The sequence below is a fragment of the Acinonyx jubatus genome, chromosome A1 (genome assembly GCF_027475565.1).
Source record: "Acinonyx jubatus isolate Ajub_Pintada_27869175 chromosome A1, VMU_Ajub_asm_v1.0, whole genome shotgun sequence".
Taxonomy (NCBI): Eukaryota; Metazoa; Chordata; class Mammalia; order Carnivora; family Felidae; genus Acinonyx; species Acinonyx jubatus.
This window is the reverse complement of record NC_069380.1, coordinates 139,255,392-139,271,354: the sequence shown is the minus strand read 5'-3', so window position 1 is coordinate 139,271,354 and position 15,963 is coordinate 139,255,392.

The window sequence follows — 15,963 nt, the reverse complement described above, 5'->3', positions numbered from 1 at the left end:
CTCTTCATAAAGTCATGAACACTCAGAATTGGATGCCTCCCCCAGCATTCACTCATTGCCTTCTTTTCAATTTAGAAGAGAGCCTGAAAGGAAAAGAGTAAAAGCATGAGGCAGACTGACAAAGGGGTTGCTTTATTTGTGAGGCTAAATGATGGATTTTAGATTGCTACACATGGCATCTCACAGCACAACATGCCTGTCTGTGAAGACCTCTGGGTATTTTGAGAGCAGGAAAGGTCAAATTAATCTCAATGATGTGTCAAATTAGCGATCATATGAATTCCATATTGTCACCTGCTCTTTGGCAGGTTTGATAAACCACATGTTAAATTGATTATGCAAATTATCATAGGTAAATTAAAACATCTGTTCCACATATCATCAAATTTCAAGGTGAAAGTCTTCCTGAAGGTGAATTTTCAGTCCCTGGTATGTTTCTTTTCTTATGCCACACATCAGATGCTACATGTTCACAGCACTGAACAATAAGCTAGTTTGTTTTTCAGACGCAATGCCAGTTGACATGATCCATAAAAATGAGAATGAAAAATATAGCATAACTATGGAAGATTTATCATTTCACTTCATAAAAGGATAAAAGGGTAAGTCATGAGGCCACGGAGGTGATATAGGATGGACACACTGGAAATCATCCCAGGAGAATCCACCTGAATATACCGGCTGATGGCTCAAAGCCTGAAGCCTGCTTCAGATTCTGTGTCTCCCTCTCTCTCTCTCGCTCCTCCCTCGCTCACGCTCTTCCTCTCTCTCTCTCAAAATAATAAATAAACATTGAAAAAAACTAAAAAATAAATAAAAATGCAAAGATGATTATTTGGGGGGGTGGGCAACATAAATAAATAATATAACAAAACAAAACAGGGATACTACAACACAGATGAACCTTGAAAACACTATGCTAAGGGAAATAAGCCAGACATAAAAAGACAAGCATTGTATGATTTTGCTTATACGAGGTACGTAGAATAGGAAAATTCATACGGACAGAAAGTAGAATAGTGGTTAACAGGGGCTGAGGGCAGGGAAGGAAGTTTGCTTAAATGGGCATAAAGTTCCTGTTTGGGAAGAGGAAAAAGTTCAGGAAATGGATGGTGGTGATGGCCGCACAACAACGTGAATGTTTGTAGTACTGCTGAATTGTATCCTTCAAATTGGTTAGAAGTGGTAGATTTCATTTAATGTATATTTTGCTACAGTAAAAAGAAAGATGTGGCCATGAAGAAAGGACAATTGACAAGTTGTATTATTTAAAAATGGGGACAACAGTTCCTCTTCCCTAAGGTTGTGCATATCGAGGGAGATATTTGAAAAGTGCTTAATACAGGGTCTGGCCTGCAGCAAAAGTTCAGGAGATGGTAGTGCCACCTGCGTGACAGGAAACTGCTCCTTCCTATCCACAGTGACATTGCCTGGGGTGTGCTGAGAGGGCGAGTCACTACATACCAAGGCTCATGCGGCCCAGATATGATCAGATCGGCAGCTACTCAGCGCCCTGAGGTGCCTTCAAGCCGTCCAGGGGAGGCTCCCCAAGCCCCCAGGGTTGTTCCACTCCTTCTAGAAGAGGCTGACTGGCACTCTGTAGGCTTCTCCCTGCTTCACTGCTCCCGTCAGGGAAACACCCCACTAGGACAACATTCTCCTCTCCTGTGGTCCCTTGAGGGAGTCAAAACTCTGCCCAGCAACGCAGCTGAGAAGAGAGCGCAAGCCTAACCCTGAGGACCCAGCTGACCTCAGGCCTCTCGCCTGGCTTCTCTGAGTCATCCCACCAAGGACGCAGGTCTTGGGCAACTGCATGGATCTCACCTCATCTCTCTGTTCTGATGCTCTCTGTTCTCCTTTCAATCATCTCAATTGTACACAAAATTTAGCGAGCTCTTGACTCTTTACAAAATACATCTTTAAACATTCTCTTGAAGAAAACTCCCACGGTTGCAAATGGCAGGAACTAAGATTATTACACTAAATGAAATTTAATTACGAAAGCTCCTCTTTGTTTTCTCTTGGATTTAATATTGATGAAGCGAATATAATTTTGATTTCTAATTAGTTTTAGCTCCCACTGGTACTGAGTTGCTTTGTTTAAGTCTTAAATATTACAAAGACTCATTAAAGTCTTTTCTTTTGCCGATTTTTAAACTCTTTCTTCCCAAATCCTACCACCAACAAAAAAAAATCTAGCTTCATTTCCTTTTTATTTTAAAACTTTGATGAATAAATAAATGGCTTTTCTTTGAAAAGGGTAATGATGAAGCATTCATCTATGGAATGGCGAGAGTGGAAAGCTCAGTGGGGCTTTATGTTTCTAATGAGAGTTTCAATAAATAACCTTCAGTTCTGTCTGGTCACTATAAAGGCATAAAACCTCATGTTGTTGAAAGCCGAGGGAAACATCTCAGAAAAACACTTATTTTCCAACTTAACTGAATTGTATTACTTAGGTTGTGCCTATAGGATATCAAAAGAACTAGTCAGTTCTGTACAAAGAACAAATGAACTAGAGCAACTCATACCAATCTGAGGGGAGAAGAACAACAATAAGAGTTAACATTAAAAATTAACAAAGAAGGGGCGCCTGGGTGGCGCAGTCGGTTAAGCGTCCGACTTCAGCCAGGTCACGATCTCGTGGTCCGTGAGTTCGAGCCCCGCGTCGGGCTCTGGGCTGATGGCTCAGAGCCTGGAGCCTGTTTCCGATTCTGTGTCTCCCTCTCTCTCTGCCCCTCCGCCGTTCATGCTCTGTCTCTCTCTGTCCCAAAAATAAATAAACGTTGAAAAAAAAAATTAAAAAAAAAATTAACAAAGAAAATAAAAAGCTAAAAAAAAAAGATAAAATCAATACAAAAAAAAGAGTTAACATTAAATGCTTGATTTTACAACTCACTGTTTTGAGATATGCGGACACAATACACGTGGCCTCTGAAAAACAGCCGATATACTGGGAGGACTTTTGGTATAAATTATATAAAACTACAAATGAATAAAAAAAGAGAACATAACTCATCATTTCCCCAGCTAGAGATGACTGTTGTCAATAGGCTCTAATCCTATTTCTCTGTATCTCTCTTCACGTGTGTATGTGTGAATATGAGGGTGTGTACATGCTGGAGTCAAATTTTACACTGTGACTTAGGTGTACAAAAAAAAAAAGGAAAGAGAAGACACTTTCTTTGTTCTCACGACAGCACCTCGCCCCTGGGGATCAGGCTCCCACAGCTGGTGGCCTTCCTATTGCAAAACTCGTGTTCTCAGATTCCCTACCCATCTCGTCCTTTCTACAGCACTGCTTCATCCATGCCATGGTTGAACCACACGAGGGGGCTGGAAGTAAGGACACCTGCTATGAATAAAAGGTTTTTATCACCCCCCCCCCAAATTAATATGTTGAAGCCCTACCCCCCAATGTGATGGTATTTACAGGTGGGGCCTTTGGGTGGTGATTATTTACATGAGGTCACGAGGGTGGGGTCTGTATGACGGATTAGTGTCCTTATAAGAGGAAGAGAGACCAGAGTGTGCTTTTTCTCCCCCTGGACCTGGGAGGAGACAGAAGACAGCTATTTATGAACAAGGAAGTAGGCCCACGTCAGGAACCAAATCTGCTACCACCGTGAGCTTGGCCTTCCCAAACTCCAAAACAGTGAGAAATAAATGTGTTTTGTTTGAGCTCAGCTAACTAAAACAATGCCACCCTCTAGCTGTGCAACTCAGGGCAATTTATTCACCTTCCTGTGTCTGGGGATAATCTGTAAAGGGGTGATAATCCCACCTACTTCTCTGAGTTGTTGAGAGGACCTACTGAGGTAATATGCTGGAAACTTTATACCTCTTCCAGGTACAAAACAGAATTCAACCCATGCTGGTCCCTGCCTCTACTCCTTCTCTGCCTGAGAAACAGACACAGTGTAGCTAAGGATTGTGTTCCTCTCTCAGGAGTTAATGGAAATGCCAAGGAGGAGCTCAGAGTACGTAACCATAAAGGGAATAAATTACTTTGAGTTTAAGGCATCCGTGTGGGTTTGGAGGGCTTTCCAGCCTCGCACAAATCACTCCTCATGAAATGCCACTGTCTCCGCAAAAAGCACAAGTACCCTGTAAATTGGGGATTTGCTTGTCTCTCTTGTCTTACTCTTTATGTGCAACCAGTGGGTTCATAGGTTTCAAACCCACTCCTTCTGACTTCTGAACAGCCTCTTGACCTCACTTCAAGTCCACAAATGGAATATTATCTATGTGCAAAAATATAAGTTAACATCAATTTAAGTTCTGTAAATTTGGGGATTCTTTTGACTCTACTAAGGATAAATGCAGAAACTATAGGTTTGTACCAAAAGAAAGGAAGGAAGGAAGGAAGAGAAAGAAAGATTTTAAACTAACATCTTAGGCAGAAAACACATTAATATAACTGAGTCTACAACTGTTTCTCCATCACAGATCACAAATCATCACTGAAGGGACCCAAAGAGGCCCCTTTAAAGATAAATCAGACTTACTCTGCTTTTTTATGATTTCTGTAAGTGTGCAGATCTCAGTCAGTTGCCTGCTGACAGCTTCAGGCAAGGAAGCTCTGAACTTTACACATCCCTGTCCAGCTCTCAAAGCTGCCCCTGAAATAACTTGGGTATCAGTTTCCACAAAAAGCCTGCCACACTGTATTTTTTAAAAAAATATCTCCTCTAGTGGACTCCTAAAGCATTCCCCAGACCAGTAGTATGCCAGGATATTGTAGGACCACAAACTCTGTTCTCCCTAGATCCCCCCCTTCACTTCAAGCATACTTCAGACAATTGCTCAAAAATATCAGTGGTGAGGGGCACCCGGGTGGCTCAGTCGGTTAAGCGTCTGACTTTGACTCAGGTCATGACCTCACGGTTCATGAGTTAGAGCCCTGCATCGGTTCGAGCCCCGCATTGGGCTCTGTGCTGACAGCTTGGAGCCTGGAGCCTGCTTCGGATTCTGTGTCTCCCTCTGTCTCTGCCCCTCCCCCACTCATGCTCTGTCTCTCTCTGTCTCAAAAATAAATAATAAACATTGAAAAAATGTATCAGCGGTGAGTCAAACACAGTGATCAATAGAACAGAGATTTGTTATGTTCAATAGAGTTATGAGCTAAAGATAAAGTTCAAGTCACCTTAGCTGACGTACTAATCAGGAATTTTCAGAGTTGTTTTCTGTTAGGAGCTTGGTAAAGAATTTCTTGCTGCAGACTGAACAGGGAGGGGCGTTGATCCAAACTGCCTCCTGCTGTAAACAACGGAAATCTGCAACTCCGTAGCCCTGAAGTCCACACTGTGAGATCTGTGCCTACCTACTATGGAAATTAAGTGAGATTAAGTTTTAATGTGCTTCAGAGCTGAGCTCAGTCCCCGCTCTGCTGTGCCTTGGGGTGTGTCACTTCTGTGGACCTCAGCTTCCTCCTTTGTAAAATTCAGACTTGCACTAGGCGGGTCACGAGACCCGTGGAAGCTGAGGAATGAGAAGGGAGCTTGCTCAACAGACAGAGCCCAGCCAGTGCTCCAGAAATGCTGGCAGAGTCCAGGGTGGACCTCACAAATGACTCTGCTCTACAGGAGAATTTAGGAAACGCTAGATGGGGAGATTGCTGGGTCTTTTCTAGCTCTCAGACTTCTCTGATGAACAAAGGAAAAATGACTCTGGGCGGAAATAGAAGATGTGTTTACCACCAGTTGCCTTGCAATGCTCTAGGGAAAGCAGGCCAGCAACAGGTGGCAGCAGAATCTTAGGGTGCTGACACGCAAGCTGTTTTTATCCCCATTTGCCTCTTCACATTAAGGCATATACATATCTTCTTCTTTTCCTTTCCTCTGTTTCTGGTGCCTTCTATTAATTGCACCCCCTTCCTTTCGTAGAAGGGGATTGGCATATTTCCCTGTATTAGTGAAGAAGTTTCCAGGCAAAGTGGGCATACACACCCACAGGCCCCACTCAAGATCTTTCTTCAGCAAAAAAGTACAATATGCATCTGTTTTCTCCCTGCCATGTGAAAAGCTGGGATGAATATATAATTCAAAGACCAAACTTCCTTGTGTTGGGAGCATTGTCTAGCTAGGAGCTTTCATTCCACATTCGTGGCCCTGTCCTTTTCTCTCTAGGGTGTCCATCAACAAGGTGGCCTCCTACCGTGGCTCAGACTCTATTAGGGAAGGTGACACGGGAGCAGGAGCGAGCTAAATGGCTTCTGACCTGGGAGTTTGCAGACCAGAGAGCCCCACATGGACATGCAAAGAGCTCTTGATTTTAACAGAACCTGAGCTGCATCTGCCCTGCCAGAGCTCATCCTCTAGCATTTTAGAAGGGGAACTGGAAGCTGCATGTGGCTTGGACAGTTCGCTATCTCAGAAAGAAAGCGGCAGCTAGAAGCGGCTCCCGTTCCCGCCCCAGCTACTCTGTAGAGCCTCTGTTGTTATGCCATAAAATACGACAGGAGGGACAAAGGACTCTCTCTCCCACCCTGAAGATGCATTATCTCATTTTCAAAATGGGCTCTGAAGCCACGGGCACGACAACACTTACATTTAACTCAGCCAAGTAAAGATTACTCAGGAAGCAATCAAGTTGTGAAATCTCAGGCACCTTCTGTTGCTTATACGTCCGCCTCCTCTGCACAGGGGGATTATTGATGGCCCAGTTACAGTCCCTGTTTCCTTTGTGGCTGAAAGACCAAAATGCTATAATTTGTGGAGGTCTCTATTGTGTAAAAGTGATAGTGAATTAGACCCTTTGTTTCCAAACCGAGGAGGCGGTTCTGACTCAGGTAATTCTAAAGGGTATTTGAAATCAACATAGATGGTGAGAGCACGGGGGCGTTCAGTCTGGTTTCCCAGGGGTCTTGTAACACCTGTGTCATGTCGGCACCCCATCTTCCCTGCCCTGTCCTTAGACCAGAGAGGGCAAGGGTGTGGGAAGGGGGAAACAAACACACACAGGCTTGGAGTCAGCCAGACATCAGCCCAAAGCCAGGCTTCTGCACATTAGCTACATACGATCCTCACAACTTTGTATTGCTGTTTTGAGCCTCAGTTTGCTTCTCTGTAAAATAGTACAAATTCTCACTTCACAACGTGGGTACAGCGTCACAGCAGGGGGCTAACATAGGGACAAGGCCCGACCATAACAAATGGTCAGTCCTCACCTCCCTATATCCCCCCTTTGTACACCTGTCATTTTGTATGTTAAAATTCAAATACTTATCTCACATCTTCCTTCTCCAAATACTCTTCGGATTTTCTTTTATAATTTTCCAACGGTTTCCTTCAAGAGCCTAAGCCACCATCAGAAGGGTCATTAACTAGGCTGAACCTTTGTGGTGAACGACTTGGTAACAAAGACTGGTTGAAAGTGATCGGGGAGGCCTAACTTGTGACCAGGAGGGATTTAAATGTAAAGGGGATGAAGGGGCAGCCTGACTGAGACTTGGAACTCTTCACCATTCACAATGCTTTCAGTAAATCATTTTGAGCATGTACTAAGTGCTATGCATTGTTCTAGATGCTGACGAAAAGAGCAGGAAACAAGGCCAACGCAGGTCTGTTCTCCTGGACCTCTCACAGTCGGGTGAAGACAGAGCCTCTTAGTCAGGCTGCTCTAATAAACACCATAGACGGGGGGCTTAAACAAGAGACATTTATTTCTCAGTTCTGCAAGCTGTAAGTCCAAGATTAGGGTTGCAGCATGGTTGAGTTCTAGTGAGAGCCCTCTTTCTGGTTTACGGACAGACGCCTTCTTGCTGTGTCCTCAGAAGAGAGAGAGAGAGAGATCATTTCTCTCTTGTGTCTTCTTGTAAGGGCACAAATCCCATCATGAGGGCTCTACCTTCACGACCTAACTACCCCCCAAAGGCCCCGCCTCCCAATGCCATCACACTGGGAAGTAGGGCTTCAACATATGAATTTGGGGGGCACACAGACGTTCAGTCCATAGCAGAAATTCATGATCAATCACATAAACCAATTTCTGATACTAGCAGTGCAATGAAGATAAAACAAGGAATAGGGCCAAGAGGGTTTGGTAGAGGGTCCTTCGGAGAAGAGATCAGAACAGCCTCACTGAGGAGGTGACATCTGAACAGAGATGACAAGGAGCCAACCACACAAGGGTCTGGGCAGAGGAAGAGCACAGCTTGGCATCCCTGACTGTCCCCTCAGCCCCAGAAAGGGGCCAGATGACCAGAGCCCAGGGGAACATGATGTGAGGGGAGGGTAGAGAGGAAACTAAGGAGCAAGATCATCACAGGGGCTTTGGAAGCCAGGATGAGGAGCATAGGCTTTAGAATAATCTCACCCAGAATGTGAAAGGTCCTCAGAGACTCCAACACCACTTGCTTTGGGGCTCTCTGGACAAAGACACTATCTGCACATTTCACTTCTTGTGGGTCGGCATCTTTGCTTTGGGTCCTAACGTCTCATTCTTCCTGCTATTAGTATAAGAAGAAAGCAGGAAAGTCTTCAATCCACACATGTCTAGAGAATCACAAACACAATGAATCAGGGCAGTTGCCCAAGCCATTGAGTATTTAGACACTATCTTAACTTACACACATGGAAGGCAATAGCAGAACATTCAGAGGAACAACAACAAGGAAGCTGGTAGAGAGAATACCTACCATGGAAATTTCTTGTATTTACCTTGGAAATTTCTAAGAAAACAAAATCGTAAACCAGATTGCTTTGCAACTCTTTGGGGGGAATCTTTTCCTTTCCATTTTGGAAAGCTGACTCTACCACCTTGATCTGGAAACTGTTACTAATCTTAAGAAGAGAATTTCAACCTGATTTCTTTAAAAAAATTTTTTTTTAATGTTTCTTTATTGTTGAGAGAAAGAGAGAGACACAACATGACCAGGGGAGGGGCAGAGAGCAAGGGAGACAGAATCCGAAGCAGGCTCCAGGCTCTAAGCTGTCAGCATAGAGCCCGATGCAGGGGTCGAACCCACGAACTGTGAGATCATGACCTGAGCCGAAATCGGACGTTTAACTGACTGAGCCACGCAGGCGCCCCATTCAATCTGTTTTCATCGGCTCGCTCTCTCTCCAGCACCCCTGTCATCCAGCGCTCCTCTGCTGTCTCATCTTTCTCTTGCTCTAGGACCACTCTGTCCTTTTTCCATCTCTGCCACTTAGCCTGTTCCACTCATATCCACACAGGTGGGTGTTAAGTTTCACACCTAGTTCTCCCCGGAGCCTCTCTTCAGCCCCAGGTCTCCTGACCTTTCTTGCAGGTCCTGTGGCAGCTCCCCAGCGGAGCAGACAGTGGAGCGAGGGCTAACTTTCAGTCCCGCTCACTCCCTCGGTCCTTCCCAGCTCCCCTGATGAACTACCACTGTCACCTTGCCCCCCAAACACATTACCTAAATGTTGGAGAAAATTGAACTGTTTTGTATTTCCTTTCTGGTGGAACAAACATAAATACGTCTTCCTGGAGTATTATTGGTTTCTCCTTGGCAGCCAGGACTACCCACCCTCGTGGCAATGAATCGCCAGCTCTGAACTTGTCACTCACCAGATGGGATCAATCTATCACTCTAATATCTGCAACTAGGCTAGCATGGCAGGGTAGGACACCAGGTGAATTTTATTTATCGCTCTTTTAGAAAAGAACACACGTCTCCACTGTCCGGTGCCTAAATCATCTCCTGCTACCCCTAGTGACCTTTCACCTTGAGGCTTCCCTCTATAGCCTGGCTGTCACAATTCCATATTCTGAATGGAATTGTCTGCAGAACTTTCAAAGTATAGTACCTGTATGTTTTTATATAATTTTATATTACATGATTTATTACTGTCAGCCTTAAGTTCCTCCTATGACAAGCAGTACATGTCTGAATAAGTTAATTAAAAGGAAACCTAGGGGCACCGGGGTGGCTCAGTTGGTTAAGCGTCTGACTCCGGATTTCAGCTCAGGTCATGATCTCAAGGTGGGTGAGACTAAGCCCCACGTGGGGCTCTTCCGCTGACAGTGTGGAGCCTGCTTGGGATTCTCTCTCCCTCCCTCTCTCTGCCTCTTCCCTACTCACTCTCTCAAAATAAATAAAATAAAAGGAAACCTATAACCTTAAAGAACAGCAGCACTTGTGGGAAATGGGAAGTTGAGAACAAATTACGCAAATGCAACGGAAGCACAAGGGGGATGGAGTCGGGATGCCAAGAGAGCGAGCTAAGAGCCTGGACACAATAAGCCAAACCTGATGCTCCTGGAATAGGATGGGGGACATCACGGTTCCGCTGTTCCCAGCGGCAAGTCCCCCTCCCTTCTCAACAAGACAGAAGCCTGGGTGATGGGTACTGCTGTGTTGGTGAGTCTACAAGATGGCCCCACCTCCTGGTGTTCACACCCATGTGTAATCCCTGCCCACACAGTCACAGGGTTAGTGTGTGAAGGTAGAACGTGGCAAATGTGATGGTATGTCACCTCTGAGATTAGGTTATAAAAAACACCATCACCTCTCTCCCTCTCTTCTTTTCTTCAAACATGTAGTCTTAAAGGGCTATCGTCTCTCTCATCCATTCCTAGCTTATCTGGGGCCCTCTAGGCCAGCACTTCTCAAATTTTGAAGTACATACTTATCACCCGAGAACATCGTTAAAATGCACGTCTTGAGAGGCGCCTGGCTGGCTCAGTCAGAAGAGCACGCGACTCTTGATTTCCGGGTCGTGAGTTCGAACCCCATGGTGGGGGTAGAGATTACGTAAAATAAGACATAAAATAGAATGGTAAAAGTGGCAAAGATTATGTGCACTTTACCTCAACAGAAAAAAAAATTTTTAATATATGTTCTGCTTCAGTCATTCTAGGGTAAGAATTTCTGCATTTCCAGCAAGTTTTCAGCAGCTGTTGCTGCCCCTGCTGGTCTGCACACACTGAATCGCCAGGCCGTAGAAAACAGCTTGCCTCTGATGGGGCTATGCTGGCTTTGTGAGCCAGATAAGGAAACCACACCCCCATCTCAAAGCAAAGTCTGGTTCTGCACTGCTGAGTGAGCCACTCAGAGCCTGGAAGAGGAACCACCACGATTGGGAGAGCACTTCTCATGTGTCACGGCACTGCCCTCCAGCCACCATCTGGACGGTGTGGCCCAGGCCAGCTGGGCTCTGAAAGCGGGCAACCAGGCTTTACACGGCACCTGGCACCATGTGGACTCCACAACCCCACCAGCGAAATGCTTTCAATGACGGTCCAACTGGACTCTCATCAAGGCTCCCAAGCTCACTTTCACCGAATGGAAATGTAGCCATAGAGGAACCAATTAAATAAAACTACGAGGAAGCAAAGAGACAAATCCAGAATGTGGGGCTTTCCCCAGGACCTCCTGGTTTCAGCAACATGGGCAGAGGGGGGAAAATGAGAGGGGGCTGCTGAGGAGTGAGCAGACTTAAGAGACTCAACCCAATGTAACTTGTGGTTCTTGTTTGGTTTCTAATTCAAACAAATAAAGTACAAGAAGAGGTATTTTGAAACAATTGTGAACATGTGATTTTGAGTGGAGTATTAGATGTTACTACAGAATAGTTTTCAGGGGTGACGCGGTGCCTGGCTGGCTTAGTCAGGAGAGCGTCTGACTCTTGATCTCGGGGTCATGAGATTAATTAAAAAAAAAATAAGCTTAAAAGAAGTTTTTACATGTGATAATGGCATTTTTTTTTAAAGAAAATGTTCATATCCCCCCTCCCCCCCGAAAATAAACTTGTGTTACTTCCGTAAGGAGAAATGGCAAAAGGTGTTATTGTGGCAGTTGTGAATTTCAAGGTAAAATCAGCGAATCCATTTCACACTTGCTCTTCATACCACAGTGCTGACAAGCTGCCGATACTTCCTCGCTGCCCCCTTTGCAATTTATCAGGGGGAGCAGCTTGCTCCGAAGCCCCCAAGTGCTAGGCGTAGCCTGAGACAGCCAGTACTATTCCAGGCAGACCCCCTCCAGAGAGTCATGCTTTTCAAAGACATTTTCCACTTTCTTTAGCCCTTGATGAGCACTTAGGAACTTCCTGACATCACAGGCCCACACAGGCCCTTGAAATCCAGCCAATGGTTGTGTAGTATGTTTCTTGCTGATTACTGTAACATCTAAATTGGGCACACTGACTGTAGTTTATGTTGCTTCCGGTGACTATTTCCGCTCTGCATTGAAGAGAGAAGTAGCATCCCGTTACACTCAAGATGCACAGCCTTTCATGGAAGGTAGGCAGGCATGTTCCTTCCAAGTTAGGCAGATCTCAGGGAAGAAAAGCACTGTGGGAAGAAGTCTTAGCAGTGGAATCAACTTCTAATGCCAACTGAAGGGAGATGTGCATTTCAAGGGGGGAAAAAACATAAAAAGAAACTCCAAAACAGTCACAAAATTTAAAGCACAAAATAAAAAGCCTATTGTTCTGACAAAAAATAAAGTTATGGATAGTATGCAATGTTGCTGAAGGTACAGAGAAAAGACTCACATGAAGATGTTGGGAGTATAAGTTGGCACAGAGGTTTTGGATGGAAATTCGAGACCATAAATAAGAAATTTAAATATAAATATCTTCGATACACAAAAAATCTATTCCACTTTTAGGAATTAACCTTGCCAAATATTTGGGGCAGGAGGGTTGTCTTCCATTCGAAAACCACTGTGTTAGGCAAAGACTATTTGGATACGGTATCAAAAGCATGATCCATTTTTTAAAAATGATAAACTTGGCTTCCTTAAAAATTAAAATTTTCTGCCCAGGGGAAGATAATGTTAAGAGAAAGGAAAGGGAGAAAAATTCACACAAATATTCACACAAAAATATTCACACATTTTTGACAAAGGTCTTAGAATCTAGACCATGTAAAGAAGTCCCAGAATTCAAGAATAAAAACATAAGCAACCAACTTTTTTTAATGGGCCAAAGATTTGAAAAGACACTTCACCAAAGAAGACATATAGATTGGCAAACAAATATATAAAAAGTACTTAATATCATTAGTCAGTGGCAAAATGCAAATTAAAACCACCGTGAGGGGTGCCTGGGTGGCTCAGTTGGTTAAGGGTGCAACTCTTGGTTTTGGCTCAGGTCATGATCTCACAGTTTGTGGGTTTGAGTCCCACGCTGCAGCAGTGAGCCTGTGTGGGATTCTCTCTCTCTCTCTCTCTCTCTCTCTCTGCCCTTCCCCTGCTCATGCTCACGTGCACAGTCTCTCTCAAAACAAATAAATAAATATTTTTTAAAATTATTTTTTTTAAAAAGTAAAGTGACAGTGAGATATCACTTCACACCTATTAGAAAGGCTAAAAATAAAAAATCTATAATCCCAGGGGCACCTGGCAGGCTCAGTCGGTGGAGCGTGTGACTCTTGACTGCAGGGTTGTGAGTTCAAGTCCCACACTGGGTGTAGACATTACTTAAAAATAAAATCTTTAAGAAAAGAAATCTATAATACCAAACTTCCCAGCAAGCCCCTTTTAGGTACAGGAGATAGGAAAATTTATGTCCATACAAAAATCTGTAAATAATCCACACGTCCTTCAACTGATGAATAAAGAAATTGTGGTACATTCTGTAACGAAAAAGACTATTCAACAATAAAAAAGAACAAATTACTGATAGAGACAAAACCATGAATCTTAAATGTGTTCTGCTAAGTGCAAAAAGCCACTCAAACGCTATATAGTGTATGATTCCATTTATAGGACATGCTAGAAAAGGCAAAAGTGATGGGTCAGTGGCCATCAGGATTGGGGAGAGAGAGTGGGGAGGGAGGAGTAGGAAGTAATCAGCACCCACCCCCCTTTTTAAATTCTGGGATGTTTTTTGTTTGTTTTTAAATGATCTCCCCCCACCACCCCCCCCCCAAAAAAAGTTTTCACTACACGCTAATAAATGGAATGTCAGATGCATCTGTGGTCAATACCAATGCCCTCACATGATTTGCAAAATGTATTCATTTCCCAAGGTTGTAAGCACATGTTAACGTATGAAGAGAGAGCCTCTAAAAGTGAAACTGCTTAAGTGGATATCAGGGGTTTTAAAATGTTCTTGGACCTTAACTTTCTTCGATAGTACTCGATAATATGTGATGACCAAATTACTACCATTTGGGAACTGTTGCTAGGTTTTTGCCAAAAATCCCTTTTAAAAAATCAGTTCTTATTTATCCCCGTGGAACTCCAGGGACCAGCACATGGTAACTGGCTCTCGGTCAACAAAGGGGCAGATGGCTCTATTATTTGGTTGGCAATGTAACTGCCCAGCAGAAAGCTTTCTAATGGTGATGAAGTGAATAAAGGAAATCCTAGGCATTCTCAAGACAGATTCACTTAAAAAAGCATGTGCTTAACTTCTCTGATTGGTTGGTGCTGTGACAGGTCCTAGGGTTAGAAAGAACAGTAAGGCTGGGGTCCTGGGTGGCTCAGTCGGTTGAGAGTCTGACTCTTGGTTTTGGCTCAGGTCATGATCTCGTGGGTTCGTGGATTTGAGCCCTGCCTGGGGCTCTGTGCTGACAGCGAGGAGCTTGCCTGGGATTCTCTGTCCCCTTCCCTCTGCCCTCCCCAGCTTGCTCTCTCTCTCTCTCTCTCTCAAAATAAAACACTTGGAAGGAAGGGAGGGAGGGAGGGAGGGAGGGAGGGAGGGAGGAAAGTAAGATAGTACAGAGCGGAATGTTACACGAGCACAGTGTAGCTGAGGAAGTGGTCTCAGAGAAAAAGACATTTTAGTAAGCCAGCAGTACGGGAGGAATACAGATATGTAAAGCTACAATAGCAGGAATTCTCTAATACAAATAAATAACGAAGCACTGTTTTCTGATTATTGTTCATTGTTAAAACACCAGTAATTAGATGAAAGTGCAAAGAAAATATTTCTAAGGACTTTTTTTTGAGACAGAGAGTGGGGGGTAAGGGCAGAGAGACAGAGACAGAGGATCTGAAGCAGGCTCTGTACTCAAAGCAAAGAGCCCAGTGAGGGATTCGAACCCACAAACTATGAGATCATGACCTGAGCAGAAGTCTGACCCTTAACTGAGCCGCGTAGGTTCCCCAGAAGTACAAAGAAAATATTAAAATTGCCTATAATGCCACCATCATGGTGAACACCTTAGTGGGCTTCCTTCCAGTCTTTTTTCAAGGTACATGTACCCAGTTAGAATTCTGGTTGAGGTCTCAAGACAACAGATGTTATATTCCAAAGGAAAGTTGGAGAACACATTAGAAGACTCAGAAGAGACGGTAGAAACCCAGAGTGCATACTTAGCTGATCACCCACCTCCAGGAGTGATAAATATCAAAGATGGGGATGCTGAGACAAGGTTAGATATTAGAAGAGACCCCTAGAGAGAGGTCACGTGAACACTGAGCCTTGCACTCCTCGGAAACCACAAACCTCTCCCTTTCCTCCAGAGCTCAGGAAGTCTGCTTTTAGTGTCAGAGGAAATCCTTTCCTTAGGGATAATTCCTTTCCCTTGACATGTATTTTCCTTGCAGGCACCTCACATAATTGCCTCAGTGGCTCTGGCTCTTGAAAACAAAAAGCTAGGAAGGGAAGTGGTTTCCAGGCAGCTGTTGCTTTCCATCCCATCTCAGACCTTCCCTTTGTAAGGGAGCCCTTCTCTTCCGGATTGGGAAAAAGAAAATGAAAAATAGCAAGTAGAAATGAAAGAGGGCTTTAACGACTTTCATTTTGACCTCAAACTTTCTAATTAAGTTCTCTGATTATCTTATTAAGTTCTCTTATAATTATTCTCTTATTAAGGACTGCTCTCAGCCAGTAAAACCATGCCGGCTTGCCAACCCCCAAGACAATGATTGGTTTGACCTTCACTGCCCACCGGCATGTACCCACCAACCCCTGTCCCACATTCTCCTTATATATCCGGAAAGTATTTTCAGCACTTTGGAGACAGCCTTTGAGAAGCTACTCCCTTGACTTCCCGGTGTTGGCCTCATTGAAATTAATTCCTCTCTTGTTTCTCCACCGC